We start from the raw sequence: 17,745 nt of genomic DNA, 5'->3' as shown, positions 1-17,745 counted from the left end.
GAGATCATTTCTTACAAGAGACCAATTCTTGGAGCTCCTCATTATGCTAATTCCATGATGTCATTTCTGTTGCCAAGTACTTCGGAGAACAGTTTGGCATTTTGTAGTAAATCAAAAGATACACAAACCACCAATTTTCCTCCTCATTATTTACCCTAGAACAGTGATTCTAAACTGGGGCCATTTTGCCTCGTCAGTAACATTTGGGAGTGTCTTGAGACATTTCTGGTTTTTGTAACAGGGGTATACCACTGGCATCTACTAGGTAGAAGCCGTGGATGCTGCTAAATATCCTGCAGCACACAGAATACTCTCTTCCCCACCCACCTCAAGAATGATCTAGAAAAATTTACCAAAAGTTGAGAAAGCCTAATTTAGAGAAATGGGTATTCATATGCACAAGGAGAAAGCCCATAACCTCCCTGTTTATAATAGTTCTAAATAGGAAGTTATTCTAACAATCTAAATGGCTATCAACAATGGAATAGTTATATTCTTATATAAACATTTGTAGAATAATTTATAGCAATGAAGATGATGAAGAAAAGCAAGAAAGTGTTTTCCCTAGATATTAAGAGTGGTCACTTGGAAAAGGGGGAGTGGTTAAGACTGGGAAAGGAAACTTGAGATCTGGGATTCTGGCAGTGTTCTGTTTCTTGAACTGGGTGGTATTTACATCAGTGTTCAGTTTTTAAAAACTACACACTAACATGTTATACTTTCACATACATTTTATAATAAAATAGACAAAAGCTGTCAGTAACTACAGTCTCTATTCTATTCTCCCTATTCTGATAGATCATGTTTTTCTTTCTAATTGAGATATAACATATTCAATATAAAATTACTTACAGGTATACAACAGAGTGATTTGAAATTTGTATACATTGTGAAATGGTCACCACAATAGGTCCACTTAATATATGTCACCATACAAAGTTAATATAGTATCGACTATATTCCCCATGTTGTACATTTTATTTCTGTGACTTCTTTATTTTATAAATGGAAGTTTGTACTCATTCACCCGTTTCACCCCCACAAACCACTCCATCTGGCAACCACCAATCTGTTCTCTTTCTTTTGTTTTGTTTTGTTTTGCTTAATTTTTTGTTTTGTTTTTCAGATTCCACATAAAAGTGAAATCCAGTGGTATTACTCTTTCTCTGTCTGACTTATTTCATAGCATAATACTCTCTAGGTTTAGATCTATTGATGTTGTGACAAATGGCAAGATTTCATTCTTTTTTATGATTGAGTAGTATTCCATCATCTGCGTGTGTGTGTGTGTGTGTGTGTGTGTGTGTACACATGTACATATAGTTTTTTAAAAACTGAACTTATCTAACACTTATGATGGATATAGGTAGATTAGATGGATAGATAGATAGAGGAAGAGAGGAAGGGAGAGAGAGAGAGATAATTATTTATTCATTTATCCATCAATGGCTCCTTGAGTTCTTTCCATATCTTGGCTGTTGTGAATAATGCTGCAGTGAGCAGGGAGGTACATATATTTTTTTTTTTTTCTTTTGGAGAGTGAGACGGGGAGCACACACAGGTGGAGGAGCAGAAGGGGAAGCAGAGAGAGAGAATATCAAGCAGATTCCAAGCTCAGCACAGAACTCAATGCAGGGCCTGACCTCATGATTCTGAGATCATGACCTGAGCTGAAACCAGGAGACAGATGCTTAACCAACTGAGCCACCCAGGTGCCCCTATATAGATCTTTATGATTTAGTGTTTTTGTTTTATTCAGATAGATACCCATTAGTAGAATTGCTGGATCATATGGCAGTTCTATTTTAATTTTTTTGAGGAACCTCAATACTGTTTTCCATACCGGCTGCACAAATTTACATTCTCACTAAGCGTGTACAATGATTCCCTTTTCTCCATATTCTCACCAATGCTGTTTTGTTTTGTTTTGTTTTGTTTGTACTAGCCATTCTGACAGGCATATGGTGGTTATCTCATTGTGGTTTTGCTTCACATTTCCCTGGTAATTAGTGTTGTTGAACATCTTTTCATGTGCCTGTTGGCCAATTGTATATCTTCTTTGGAAAAAATATCTTCTCAGAGCCTCTGTCCATTTCTAAGTTGGATTGTTGGTTTTTTTGTTATTGAGTTATATGAATTCCTTGTATATTTTGGATATGAACCTCTTGTTGGACGTATGATATCCATACATGATTTATCTTCTCTCATTCAGTAGATGGCCTTTTCATTCTGTTGATCATTTCCTTCATTGTACAGAAGCTTTTTAGTTTGATGTAGTCCCTACGTTCATTTTTGCTTTTGTTTCCCTTACCTTTGAAGTCAGATCTAAAAAACAAACAAACAAACATGGCTAAGATCTTTGTCAAGGAACTTACCACTTAGGATTTCTTCTAGGAGTTTCATGGTTTTAAGTCTTACATCTAAGGCTTTAACCCATTTTGAGTTAAATTTTATATATAGTGTATGATGGTGTCCAGTTTCATTCTTTTGTATTTTTTTCTTCTTTTTCTTCTTTTGTATGTACCTGTCCAGTTTTCCAAATAATATTTATTGAAAATAATGTCTTTTCCTCATTGTATATTTTTTGCTCCTTTGACACAAATTAACTGACAATATATAAGTGGGTTTATTTCTGGGTTCTTTATTCTATTCTATTGATCTACATGTCTGTTCTTATGACAGTATCATACTGTTTTGATTACCATAACATTATAATATAGTTTGAAATCAGGGAGTGTTCTTTGTTCTTTTTTATCAAGATTGTTTTGGCTATTCAGGGTCATTTGTGGTTTTATATAAATTTTAGAATTATTTGTTTTAGTTCTGTGAAAAATGCCATCAGAATTTTGAAAGGAATTTCATTGAATCTGTAGCTTGCATTGGGTAGTATGAACATTTTAAGAATATTAATTCTTCTAATCCATTAGCATGAAATATCTTTCCATTTATTTATGTCATCTTCAGTTTCTTTCATTAATGTCATAGTTTTCAGTGTACAGATCTTTCACCTCTTTGGCGAAATTTATTCCTAGGTGTTTTTCTCTTTGATGTGATTGTAAATCAGATTATTTTCTTGATTTCTCTTTCTGATAGTTCATTATTAGTGTATAGAAACATAGCAGATTTTTGTATGCTAATTTTGTAATCTGAAACTTCACTGAATTTATTTATTTGCTATAACAATTTTTTGGAATGTTTATGATTTTGTATTTATAGTATCATGCCATCTGCAAAAAGGGACAGTTTTACTTCTTTTCAAATTTGCATGCCTTTTTTTTTTCCTTGAACTAATTCCTCTGGCTAGGACTTCGAATATTATGTTGAATAAAAGTGGTGAAAGTGTGTATCCTTGTCTTATTCCTGATCTTAGAGGAAAAGATTATAGCTTTTCACTGTAGACTATGATATCAGCTGTGGGTTTGTCATGTATCATTTTAATACGTCAAGGTACATTCCCTCTATACCCACTTTGTTGTTGTTTTAAATCATAAATGTATGTTGAACTTTGTCAAATGCTTTTTCTGCATCTATTGAGGTGATAATGTAATTTTTATCTTTCATTTTGTTAATGTGGTGTATCAGGTTGATTGATTTGAAGGTGAATCCTTCAAATCCCTGGAATAAATCTCATTTGACTATGGTGTATAATCTTTTTGAATCCCTGGAATAAATCTCATTTGACTATGGTGTATAATCTTTTTAATGTATTGTTAAATTCAGTTGTTAATATTTTGTTGAGGATTTTTACATATATGTTCATCATGGATATTATACTATAGTTTGTTTTTAATTTTCTTTTGTTTTTTCTGGTATCCTTGTCTGTTTCTGGCATCAGGGAAATGCTGGCCTTGTAAAATGAGTTTGGAAGCATTCCATTCTCTTCAATTTTTTGGAAGGGATTGAAAAGGCTAGGTATTAAATCTTTTTGAATGTTTGGTAGAATTCACCAGTGAAGCCATCTGGTCCTGGACTTTCATTTGTTAAGAGGTTTTTGATTACTGATTCAATTTTTTTTTTAACTAGTAATTAATCTATTCAGATTTTTTTCTTTCTTCATGATTTAGTCTTGGAAGGTTAGAAGTTTCTAGGAACTTATCCATTTCCCCTAGTTTGTCCAGATTGTTAGTGTATAAAATTTGTTCACAGTATTCTCTTAAAATATATTTTTGTGATATCAGTTATAACTGTTCTTTCATTTCTAATTTTATTTGAACCTTTTTCAGCTAAAAATTTCAGTTTGTCAGTTTTGTTTATCTTTTCAAACAACTTTTAGTTGTTTTGGTTTTTAGTTTCATTGATCTTTTATATCATCTTTTTAGTCTTTATTTCATTTGTTTCCTCTTGATCTTTATTGTTTACTTTCTTCTACTAACTTTGAGCTTTGTTATTCTTTTTTCTGGTCCCTTTAAGTGTAAAATTAAAGTGTTTATTTGATATTTCTCTTGTTTCTTAAGGTAGGCCTATATTGCTATGAAATTTGCTCTTAGAACCACATTTGCTGCCTTCCATAGATTTTGATATGTTGTGTTTATCTTCTCATTTGTCTCTAGGTATTTTTAAATTTTTCCTTTGATTTTTTTGTGACCCTAGAGTTGTGAGGTAACATGTTATTTGTCATTATTTAAGGTGGGTTTTTTTTTTTCTTGTAATTGTTTTCTAGTTTCATACTGTTGTGGTCAGAAAAGATGTTTGATATGGTTTCAGTCTTCTTAAATTTATTGAGAATTGTTTTGTAGTCTAACATGTGATCGGTCCTGAAGAATGTTTCTTGTGTGCTTGAGAAGAATATGAATTCTCTTTTGAGATGGAATGATTTACACATATCTACTAAGTCCGTCTGGTCTAATGTATCATTTAAGGCCAATGTTTCTGATTTATCCATTGATATGAGTCGTTAAAGTCCCCTACTATTATTATAGTGCTGTTAATTTCTCCCTTTAGGTTTGTTACTATTTGCTTTATATAATTTGGTACTCCTATGTTGGATGCATATATATTTATAAGTATTATACCCTCTTGCTGGATTGACCCCATTATCATTACATAGTGCCCTTTTTTTGTCTTTTATTAAAGTGTTTGGTTTAGAGCTTATTTTATTGATATGAATAAAGTGACACCAGCTTTGTTTTCATTTCCATTTGCATGGAATAACTTTTTCATCCCTTCACTCTCAGGCTGTGTGTGTCCTGCTTGTGAAGAGAGTTTCTTGTACGCAGTAAAAAGATATGTCTTCTTTTTCTTTTTTCTTTTTTTTTTTTAAATCAATTCAGCCACTCTTTGATTGGATCCAGTCTTTTGATTGGAGAAATTATATGATTTACGTTTAAGAAAATTATTGATTGGAATATAGTTTTTGACATTTTGTTGATTGTTTTCAGGCTGTTTTTTATAGTTCCTCTCTCTTTCTTCTTCTCTCTTTCTTCCCTGCAGTTTGATTGCTTTCTCTATTGTTACGTTTAAATTCCTTTATCATTTTCTTCTACATTTACTATAAGTTTTTGCTTTGTGATCACTGTAAGGTTTACATATATCATCCTATGTATATTATAGTCCATTTTAAGTTGATAGCAACTTAAATTGGAATATATTCCAAAGTCCCCTCACATTTTGTTTTTTTGTCATAATTTACATCTTTTTATTTTATGTATTCCTTAACTAATTATTAGGGTTTTAGTTAATTTTACTACTTTTGTCTCTCAACTTTTATAGTGAGTTATAAGTGATCCGATCCACAACCTTTACTATAAACTTACATTTTTCAGTGAGATTTTTTACTTGTTTATGTTTTCCTGTTACTAATTAGTGCCATTTCTTTACAGCTTAAAGATATGCTTTTACCATTCTTGTAAGATTGGTTTACTAGTGATGACCTCCTTTAGCTTTTGCTTGTCTAGAAAACTCTTTATTCTCTTTAATTCTGAATGATAACCTTGCTGGTTATCATTCTTGTGAAGTATTCTTGTCTAAAGTTTTTTTTCATTTCAGTACTTTGAATTTGTCATGACTCTTTGTTCTGGTCTGTAAAGTATCTTCTGAGAAATCTGCTCATAGCCTTATGGGTTTCCCTTGTATATAACAATTTGTTTTCCTTTTGCTACCTTTAAGATTCTCTCTTTAACTTTTGACATTTTAATTATAATGTGTCTTGGTGTGGATCTGTGGGTTTATATTATTTGTAACTTTCTGGGCTTCTTGGACCTGGATGTCTGTTTCCTTCCCTGGATTGGGAAAATTTTCAGCTATTATTTCTTCAAATAAATGTCTGTCCCTTTCTCTCTTTGCTCCCTTCTAGAATAGCTGTAACATGAATACTATTCTACTTGTTGTTCCATAGGTTCAGTGAGTATCTTCATTTAAAAAAAATATTTTTATTTCTTTTTGCTGCTTTATCCAAGTAAGTTCCATTGCTTTGTCTCCAGCTTACTGATCTGTTCTTTTTCTTTATCTAGTCTACTGAATATTTTTCACTTCAGTTATTGTATTCTTCAGTTTTGTGACTTCTGTCTCCCATATTTTTTGTATCCTTGTTGAAGTTTTTACTATATTCAAGCATGCTTCTCCTGAGTTCAGCAGGCATTTTTATGACCATGACATTGAATTCTTTATCAGATAGATTACTTATCTCAATATCATTAAAGTCTTGTGAAATTTTATCTTAGTCTTTTATTTGGAAAATACTTCTCTGTTTCCTCATTTTTGCTAGACTCTCTGATTTGTTTCTATGTATTAGGTGAAACACTACCTCTCAGTCTTGAACGGGTGGCCTTGTATAGGTGATGAACATTGTTGTTCAGTCTTCTTCTAGTTCTTGTCTCTGAAACCTTCATCGTTATCTAAACTGCCTGATTTATTCTTGATATGTCCTCATTGTTGAGGGTATGCCAAGACCTGTCATCGTTTCACAGGGAGGGATCTCATTTGCATTCTAGTTTTAGGCTGATTGGAAGCCAGACACTCAGGCAGCAGCTTTTAAAGTCTGTAAGTATATACAGTTCCTGTGGGGCTGTAATTGTAATCCCTGCTGGCCTGCAGACCAGGAGATCTGGGGATGTCCCCTGAGTGACAGTTGCAAAATTCTGGGCTCTGGGTGAGTGTATAAGCCCCTTTCTGGGAGATCTTGTCAAGCTCTAGTAAGACCAGTGGGTGTTTAAGGATGGTGTCTGTCTGTTTATGTTCTTTGTGAGCACCTTCTTAGCCTCTACATGGGCGGGAAATATGAAGTCTGTCCCTCAGGCTGAAGCTCCAGGCTAAGTAAATAGGCCTTTTTCACAAGAAGACTGGTTGTGTTTCATTCTGTTGTCTGTGCAGTGTCCTGGGGGTGGTAGTCTGCCAAGAACTTTCTTTCTGATTGTTACATTCCTGTGGAGCTCAAGAGCCCCAGCCCCTTGGTGACAAGGCCACGTGATCAAGGGGTACCACCTGTGTGGATTATGAGCACTCACTGGTTTTAGCTAGGCAGCTGGAATATATAAGATGCGGGGCCCAGCACTATAGAAAGGCAGGAGGGGAAAATGTCTTGACTTTGGGTACCCATGGGCTTCAGTAATGCAGTGGGAAAGTGCCTTGTCATTGTGTGGTGCCAGCTTTAGACTAGGAATAGGAGAATGTCATGACTGCTCATGCTAGCAGGGAGCGGGGGAGTGTCCGGTTTCAGTGAGGCAGTGGAATGGTGCCATGAGCTCTCATACTCATGTGTCTTACCAAGACATTGAGAGGGTGTCCTGTCTGAGCTTACCCACTATACTAACAGGGTAGGCGGAGAGTTATAAAATGGTGTCCTTTACCACTTTCAACTCCAGAGAGTCAACTGTCCCCTGCCCCTCCTGCATATTCTTTTAAATTAGCAAATGAATCTCCATAAATAGTCTAGCCACTTAATAAAATTAATAAATAAATAAAACCCCTGTGGGTCTTGGGGTAAGTTAGACAGCATGCAAGTCCTTTAAAATGGAGATTTCAGTTTTCTATCACATTTTGGGTCCCTTGGACATCAGCCTTGATGGTTTTCTAAGCCAGACATTTTGAGGGCTTGCCTCTCCAGTGCAGATCCCTGGGGTTGGGGTCCATGTTGTAGGGCACCCACCCTTCACTCCTCTGGGAAAAGTAGGGGACCGGTGAGATATAGAGGAGGGGAAGGAAATGGCGAGATTACACCTTTGCTTCTCCTACCTATCTTGTTATGGTTTTTTTATCCTTTCTTGTGGAAAAGCCAGTCATCTAGTTTCAAATCTTTCTCAGAAGAAATTGACCATTGTAGCTGAGATTTGGTTTGTCTATGGGAGGAGGTGCATTCAGGATTGTCCCATCCTGCCATCTTATAGAAATCTCTATAAGCTCATAATTTTCAAATTGTGTTTGAAATATCGTTACCCACTTTTGTTTAAAATATTGAAATAGTCCTTCTCAACTTAAGTAAAAATTAGGTCTATAAAAACACTAGTGCTTAAATTATAAAGGGATTGTATTAAAATTTTCTCTTCTTTTTATGGCATTTGTATAATATTGGATAACATTTCAGGTAGGTTGTGAAAGTTTAAATAATTTGTACAGGTTATCATAAAAATTATAATACAGTAAATAAAATGTACTCATATCCTTACCAATCGAGGCTTTTTTGGTTTTGTTTTGTGGGTATGTTTGAATCATATTACTATATGCAGTTTCCATCAAAGGTTAGGATTTATCCATGAATTAATCTATTTGTTCATTATTCAAGAATCCTTACTGAAGAATTATCATAGATCTACCACTACAGTAAGTTTGCATGTGCAAAGATGAATAAAATTCAGGCCTCACCCTTTAGGCACTCATAGTCTATTGAGAGAGAGTCAGACACTTGACTGTGTGACATAACAATAAAAAGATGTTCATATTCTCCAGGAACAAAGAGAAAGGAGAAACTAATTATGATCATAGGAGAAGTGGAGTAATTGTTCCAATGAAAGCAAGATTATTTCAAAATTGTTTCAATATTTCAGTAAAAGCTTGGCGGGGGGGGAGTAAAAATTCCCTTAGACAAGAGAGGCCATTCCAGGAAGGTAGTCAAGAGGGAGCATGGTATTGTTGGCCTGGCTGCAAATGGACTCCAAGAAAATTGGTGAGAGGCAGAAAAGGGAGTGGTGGAGAATCACAAAGGGTCTTATTCCTGTAAGCAACAGGAAACTAGAGAAGATATTAAAGCACAATAAATTTATATTCTCAATAAATCCTTCCAGTGATATTATGGGGAATAAATTGAAAGAAAAAGACTGAAGGCAGAGAAATATATTAGGAGTCTGTCAGATGATGAGAAAAGAAATGTGAGTAAAGGAAGGCTATTTTTTCATTCCTTTATTCATTATGTCAACAAATATTTGATTTCCAACTATATGCCAGGCACTGTTCTAGGCACTAGTAATTCAGGACTGAAAAAAACAGACAAAATTCCTGTGCTTGTGAATTTTATATCCCAGGCAGGAAAGGATTTAGGGACTCTTTTTCCACTCTTATCCAGTTGTTTATCCAGGACAAGGGTGATTTCTACGTAAACCTTTGATTCATGTTATATTTTTAATAAATTAAGAAAATGTGTTGATGTGTGTGGAGTATGTGTATATGTATATAGATGATGGATGGATAGATAATATATGCATGCATATATATATTTACACACATATACATAAGTTTGTATATTTTTTAAACTTACAGCATGAAGATACTTTTAGAAAAAATATTGAACTATTTTACTAGGTATTCAATGCCTATGATACAGCATTCATATTAAAAAATCAAAAGATATGGAAGAGGATATAGTAAAATGAGAATTAAACCATTCTCTCACCTTGATCTCCTAGCCACCTATTCATCTTCCTAGAAGTAACCAGTATTTTCAGGATTTTTGTGTTTCTTTACAGAAATATTTCATATCATTGCTAATATCAATGTTCTTTATAGATTCAGTGCTCTTCACTTTGCAAGACAATTACATATTAGCACTTATGGATAACTACTTTTTTAATGGCTGCATAGTGTTCCGTAACTCCATAATTTATTTAACTATTTCCCCACTGATATAATTTTCCCAACACTTAGCTATTTCGAACCATGTTGCAATAAATATTCTTGTCCAGATCTTCTTATTAGCCTTCCTTCCCCACCCCTCTAAAGCTCTTATCCTCTAATATACTATGTATTTTCCTTGTTTCATTTGCAATTCCTATACCCACCCTGCATTAGCACGTTAACTCCAAAAGGCAAAGACTTCTATCAGGTTTGTATCCTGATGTAATCGTAGCTCCTAGAGTAGATATTCAATGAATATTTATTGAGTAAATGGATTTGCACATGTATAACTACATGTAGGAAAAACAGTACACTTGATCTTAGCCAAAAGGCCGAGAAGCGATGTAGGAAAAACAGTAGAAGTAAAATTTCTTGTGGAAGAGGAATATGCATTTATAATTTTGAAAAAGCTTGCCAAGTTGATATTTATCCAGCAGGATATCTCAGCCTCAGCACTGTTGACGTTTTGGGCCTGATCATTCTTTCTCTGGAGGACTGTACTTTGTACTCTGTTGAGCAGCATCTTTGGCCTCTAACTACCAGATGCTACTAGATATGACAACCAAAAATGTTTCTAAACATCGCAAATGTCCTTGGTTTAAAAAATACTGTTGTAGTGTCTTAGACTATCTTAGATTCCCACCAATAGTTATGACAATGATTGTTTCCTACAGTCTTGCCAATACCCTAAACATTTGGTTCTTTGAAATCTGATGGTGAAAACTAGTACCTCATAGTTTAAGCTGCCATATGAATTCACATTTTAATAGAACTTTGATATAGTGAATCCTGGCATTGTGTACTGCAGTGATGAAGGTGAGTTTGACTTACCATTGTAGAGCAAAAGATAGAGAATATATGAAATCTAGAATCATTTGGGGAAAAAATGCTATGTGCCCTTATTTTTCTTCATTAAAATATGTAAGTTTTACAAATCCTTTCTTATCTTTGGACTATTATGACTTCATGGACTGAATCTTGTCTGGAATTATATAAGTTGGCCTTAATCAATGAACAAAATTTGGAGTCAAAAGACTTGGATTTGAGTCCAGATTTTCCGAAATACTAGTTGTGTTACCTTGGAGAAGTCACATAAACTCTGAGCTGCAATTTACTCATATGAAAATTGTGGATAATAACATTTGCTCTCTCTACATCATTGAATTATTATAAGAATTATTTTTTTAGATTGGGAAGCTTTTCACAATTGCAAGGGCTTAGGATAATTATTATGAAGGCTTTATGACCCACTGCTTTTTCTTATGACTCACAGTGTCCCGAGAGTTTATCACTGCTCAGCGCTTCAGTAATCCCTTTTAACTGTTCTCACTCATTTATTTATTAAACATAGACATTTTGTACCTTACCATACCTTTGCTCCAGCTCTGTAGTCTTAAATCATTATAGTACAATTTTCCTCATAACTGAGCAAGTCCCAGACAGACTCATCATTCATTGATTCACTCAGTGAACATTAAATAAGCCCCATTATCTGCCCCCCCCCAGCTGACTTTCCTTTTGAACAGCTCCATTTTTGTCAATGCTGTTATTAATCTAGTCTTAAGGGTAGGAACTTTGGAGTCATCTACCTTGCTTGTGTTCCTTGTTTAATTGATTTTGCTTGCCATGACCAGACTTATTATGATAGAATACCACCTTTTTCAGTTCCTTCCCACTAGTTTCTAAGCTTATGAGTGCTGCCTGTTGGCTACCACATCAAATCCAAGTTATTTTTTACTAGCACTTGTTATTACACTTAACCTGCTCAATCTCATAACTACTTTCCCTTTCATTGCACCAGGCCCATTCCTGCACCTATGCTTTTGTTCACAACCTTCTCTTTTATCTGTTTTTTCACCTACCAACCAACACTATCTTTCAAGGTCTATCATTCCCATTACTCTGTATTCTTCTTTTCTTGACAGTTCACCCTACTCTGGTCTTTTTATCATTTAATTCTTATTCTTCTTGGCCAGTTTCACTTGGTGTATCATAGAGGATCTCAATCCTGGCTGCACATCAGAATCGCTTTACAAGTTTTCTTTGTTATCTTGGTACATAATCCCAGGGCCACCCTCTGAAGACTTTATAAGTGGAGCTTAGTCATTATAGTTTCGACATGGAGTGGCTTGAACATTCTTGTGGATATTATAATTATTTAATTTTTCTTTTCCCAATCAAGAAGTGTAAGTGGTGGTAAGAATGCTAACGGTACATGGTCAATAAATCATTGCTCAGTACTTTGAGTACCAAAATGTTTCTTATTCATTTTCTGCAAAGCCGATAATTTGTATCCTACCTCTTCCAATTTCTGGCTCTGTGACTTAAATAAATTGCTTGCTTTCTTTGGGCCTCATGTATCTCCCTATGTAAAATGGCAATAATAACATCTATGTTTCTAAGTGTCACGAGAACACGTATGTGCATGTAAATCATCCACACAGCTAATAGTTGATAAATAGAGGCCCCTTTTATTAGTATTAACAGTATAGGGCACCTGGGTGACTCAGTAGGTTAAGTGTCTGCCTTCAGCTCGGATCATGATCCAGGGGTACTGGGGTCAAGCTCCATGTCCAGCTTTCTGCTTAGTGGGGAGTCTGCTCCTCCTACCACTGCCATTCCTCCCTCTCTCTTCTCCACCACCCCCTACTTTTGTTTTCTGTCTCTCTCTATCTGTCAAATTAATAAATAAAATCTTTTTTTAAAAAACACACATTGTATACTCTTCTGGAGATGCTGGGAACCCCCTTTTTCTTGCTTGCTTTAGGATTTGCTATTTTTTATGACTTGGTAGGTATGTTTATCTACATTATTATTAGAATTAGGAAGACAAGATAACAAGGCCCTATCAAATCACTGTGCCATTTTTATATCCTTTAAATCTAATTACATTTTCTCATTTCAAGAAGCAAATGAGTGTCCCATTTTTTGACCATCCTTGGTTGTTGTTCCTTGATGATAGGAGAATATGCACCATTATAGTTTTTCCTTGTCAGCAGCAACTCTAAGTCATGAATATTGTAAGTTTACGCATCCTCTTCGCTTCACCTGACATTGTCAAGTGGCTCCTTCTTCCTCTTCACTGCACTTTAAAGGAAGATTTTAATTTGTTAATTTAGCCCACTTTTATTGTACAGTTTATAATTATTTCATTTAATTTTAAAGTTAGGGAAGAGTAACATTATTCTATTAAATTTAGTCTCACCATATTTATTGTGCTCTTGTGAGAATTAGCAAGAATTAACCTTTATTAAGTTTTATATCTTCAGTGAGTCATTTTTCATCTTTTACTTTTATTAATAAAAAAACTGAAATTGCATTTTTAAGTAAAACATACAGATAAATGAAAAAACAAGTATTATTTATTGACTTTTCCCTATTACATTCAGTGAAAATAATAAGAAAGGAATTAACCGAAGTGATACATTGTCAACCACAATATAGGAGAAAAAGTTCAGAGCAATTAAATGGGGAAAATAATTTCTTCAAGCATGGACATTTACACTTGTTTTTCAGTTTCAAAGTTGAAAAGTAATGATGGAGGCCAACCCCTCCTGCACCGGAATTAGAAACCGTACAGGTTTCTTTGGAATGCCTCTTATCATGGAAGTTATCCCCGTAAGTTAATCAAACCTAAAGATGCAACACTGCTGAACAGTGCACATTTTCAGTTTCCAAAATTCTTGTAGCTGAAATTTATGCAGATGTCAACAATACTGAGGGCTCAGGGTTGAAATGAAAGTGTTTGAAACATTTTGTGAATTACCCTTCTTACAGTGGAGTTAAGGGGTCAAATGTATGTTTAATTCTCTTCTCATCTATTATGTGGATGTATTAATACTTCCTCAGTTGTTGGAAGGATTAAATGCACTTAATATAGGAGACTGACACATACTGCTCAGTATATTGGAGTAAAGGAGCATGTTATTTCTGGAAGATGGTATGGGGAGAGGGACAGCCCAGACTGCATCTTCTCAAGAGTCTATACTTTTCTAATAGTTGGCTTCAAAGTGGGATTTCTCTGGGGAGGGGAGGGGAAGAGAAGAGTAGTAGAGAGGGGAGGGCAGGCAGAGACCACCTTCAGAGCTGGCTGCAGCAGCTCAGGACAACCTGGAAGCCCCCTCCTCAAGAGCATGAAAGGGATGATGAGTCTTATGAAGTGTTGGATTTAACAGAGTATGCGATTAGACACCATTGGTGCAATCAAGTGTTTGGCCACAGTTCAGGACTTATAGTAGAACAATACTCAGTAGCCACCCAGATTGCAATAGGTGGAGTGACAGGATGCTATGTGGGATTTTTGTTCCAGAAAATTGGAAAACTAGCAGAAGTCACAATATAATTAAAGAAGCAGCAGAATTGATCAAATAGAACATTTGATATCCTGTGGACTTGTTGGAGGCTTTCTGCCAGGCCTTGTGTCTTAAGGATATGATGTTCTATCACAGTGGAGTCACTGGTAAGAAGAGAAATGGTGACAATGGAGCGTTTCTCAACATTACTCACCACCAGAATCTCTGGGGCCATGAGAAACAACTAACTGGACAATACCAAACTCACAATTTAGTGTTTTGCCATTGAAGTTTGGCAATCTAGTATTTGCTATAAAAACGACCTGTACAGTGTGTGTATGATAGTATTCCTGAGTAAACCATGGCTTTCATTATTTTTTTTTAAATTTGCATTTGTTTTTAAATTAGGTGATAAAATACCACTATTGGATGTAGATATGTATAGAAAAAAAATGTGTTGGCTACATTCCCCAATGAAACATTATCCTTGGTCGTGGCAGTAATTAAAAATTTGTATTATAGCTTCAACATTAGGGTTGACCTTTTTTTAAAAGATATAGTTGCAATAAACTGTAGAACTGTAATTCCCTTTTGTGGAAGGATTTAGAAGTTACAGAATTATTAGAGATATTAATTACATTTAAGAAAAAAGAAAGAAAGAAAGAAAGAAAGGGAAAAAAGAAAAAAGAAAGGGAAAAGAAAAAAGAAGGGAGGGAGGGAGCGAAGGAAGGAAGGAGAATGAAAAGGCTCTTTTGTTCAATTAGTTTTGATTATCTCTGAATTTGAGTAATTCACACCTGGTTTCATATTTCAGGTGTGTCACCTGATAGCTGGTTGATTTTAGGTAATATCACTTAACTTATCTGAGTTGCCTTAACTTATCTCAGTTTCCTCATCAATAAAATAGAAATAAATAATAGCAGCCTCATAGAGTGGTTTTTAGGTTTTAATGAGAAGATATATATGAAGGATTTCCTGTGCCTAGTACATTTTATGAGCACTTTTTAAGTAGTAACTGTTATTACTCTTATTTTTACCACTAAACATAGTGTCTTGGGGTCTAGATTTATTTGCATGCATATCTTAGAATAATATGGAAGAGTCAATCAGCTATTGCCCAAGAAGTGGATTGACTTTGAAGCTAATGAAACTTAAGCCTAAAGGCCCCTCATATGCACAGGATGCTTACAAATGCTGATATTTTATACTGTATTCTTAATTTTATATTTTTCTTAGAGAGGGTTTCAATAACTCCAAAAGTTTTGGGTTCCACAAAACCTGGATCTAGGTTGTACTGCCCTGAAAGTTGTTTTGTTTTTTTAACTGAAAAAAATCAAAGGGAAATCTGTATGGGGAGGTCTAAAAATTTATGCCATCTAATGAACACATTGATAGCAGTATTTATATTAAATTACTATTTTAAGCCCAAATCCCACCAATTCATAAAAGCTTCAAAATGATGCTGCAAGTAAAAATGGCATATTAGAAACAATGAAGACCAGAGGTCACTAGAGCATGGCAGTAAAACTCTAAAGATATGTAATCAATGTACAAAATTGTCTCATTTTTTATCCTCAATATTTTCTAAGCTGTTTTTCATAAAGAAAGGAAAATAGTTTTAACAGACCAGTGAGTAAGTTAACTGATTAAACTTACTTAAAATAAATGCCAGTCCTCTTTAAGTTAAAGTATGTCAAAAGCATATTGAGGCATAGATCTTCCAACAAATTAACAATTAAATGTCTATTACTCACACATACAGTAATTGAAGCTGAGAAAATTACATATTTGAAGTCAATAAAACAAACACTGGTATTGTAAAAATAAGCTGCATTCTACAGAAAATAGATTCCTATTTAAAACAGTTAGCTTCCAGAATTTGAGGAAAAAATACTTAGAGGTCTTTCTGGTGATATCTGTTAGTGAGTTTGAATAAAGCATTAATAAAAACGCTGAAAATGCCTTGGAATTTATGTTGTTAATCTTGGTCTTTTCAAGAATTTATTGATGGATTTTCTTAATATACCTACATGCTCAGTAGGTGTTAAATATGAAAAATATAATGTAAAGCAATTCAGAAAAATATTCTTGAGTTGCAAGTCAGGTGTTTTAAAAATATGTGCTCTGGAGCACCTGGGTTAAAGCCTCTGCCTTTGGCTCAGGTCAGGATCCTGGGTTCCTGGGATCAAGCCCCGAATAGGGCTCTCTGCTGGGCAGGGAGCCTGCTTCCCTTCCTCTCTCTCTGCCTGCTTTTCTGCCTACTTGTGATCTCTGTCAAAGAATAAAATAAATAAAATCTTTAAAAAAAAAAATGTGCCCTACCTTTAAGAAGTATATATCTACTTCAAGGTAAATGAAGTGCATTAAAAATGTTTCACCTAAGAAACACAAAATTAAAAAAAAAAAAACGCATTTTGGTAGGGGGTTTGGGGAGTAGGGAAGGAAAAAATGAAACAAGGTGGGACCGGGAGGGAGACAAACCGTAAGAGACTCTTAATCTCATGAACCAAACTGAGGGTTGCTGGGGGGCAGAGGCGGGGTATGGATAGGGTGGCTGGATTATGGACATTGGGGAGGGTATGTGCTATGGTGAGTGCTGTGAAGTGTGTAAGCCTGACGATACACATTTTATTATATGTTAATAAAAAATAATTAAGAAAAAAACACATTTTGATCTTATGGAACAGATGATATTAACTTCTTAGTTAGCCAGAATCTTACAGGAATTAAACTACATTTAATAACAGAAAAAATCCATTATTTATCAGATATGTTACTTTAGCACTGTGGTAAGAAACATCACCCCCATTTTACAGAGATAATCGGGATTAAATAATTTTCCCAAAGTGACTGATGCAACCAAGACAAGCATTCACAGTCTCCTTGCCTACAGTCTGTCTCTTAAACTTGTTAGGTCACATCATCTCTCAGCATTTTTAGAAAATGCCCTTTTTTTATTATGTTTTCAGCAGACTGTGAATCTAATATACCAGCTTTACTCTTTTCTATGCTTTCCTTCCTTGAGTATATTTTCAGGAGAGAAATCTGTTCTAGTTTTCTGTCTCTTCCAAATAGTTAAAAACATAAAAGATCAGAGATGTAGTAAATTAGTTTAGAAGCTCGATGACTTGATTGGGATGTTCAATTTTACTATAATAGCCTAATCTGAAATGTTATCTGAAATGCTTACTCCTTCACAATTTTTTTTTCTATGCTACAAAAATTGTTCATAACAAGAACAATCTTGGGGAAAAAACAAGATGAGATGTTTCAGACAGCTTAATGGGACTGCCACTGTACTAGATAACCATTGTTTAGAGGAGTCTTGGATTGGCTGAAGGCTAGTATAGACTGAACATATTGAACAATGTCTTAAGTTGCACTTTAAAAGTCAGGATAGACAGTTCTCATA

General features: G+C 34.7%; 1 protein-coding gene and 1 pseudogene across 1 annotated transcript in view; one reads left to right on the top strand and one right to left on the bottom strand.

Moving 5' to 3' along the window:
* The window catches only part of ATRNL1 (attractin like 1), a 794,045-nt gene that overhangs the window by 587,963 nt on the left and 188,337 nt on the right, over positions 1-17,745 (top strand). The window lies entirely within an intron of this gene.
* On the bottom strand, positions 10,231-10,385 carry LOC116858533 (annotated as a pseudogene).

This window comes from Lontra canadensis, unplaced genomic scaffold (genome assembly GCF_010015895.1).
Source record: "Lontra canadensis isolate GAN:19392208 unplaced genomic scaffold, GSC_riverotter_1.0 scaffold3, whole genome shotgun sequence".
In the NCBI taxonomy this organism is placed as follows: domain Eukaryota; kingdom Metazoa; phylum Chordata; class Mammalia; order Carnivora; family Mustelidae; genus Lontra; species Lontra canadensis.
This window is presented reverse-complemented; position numbering and strand designations above follow the sequence as displayed.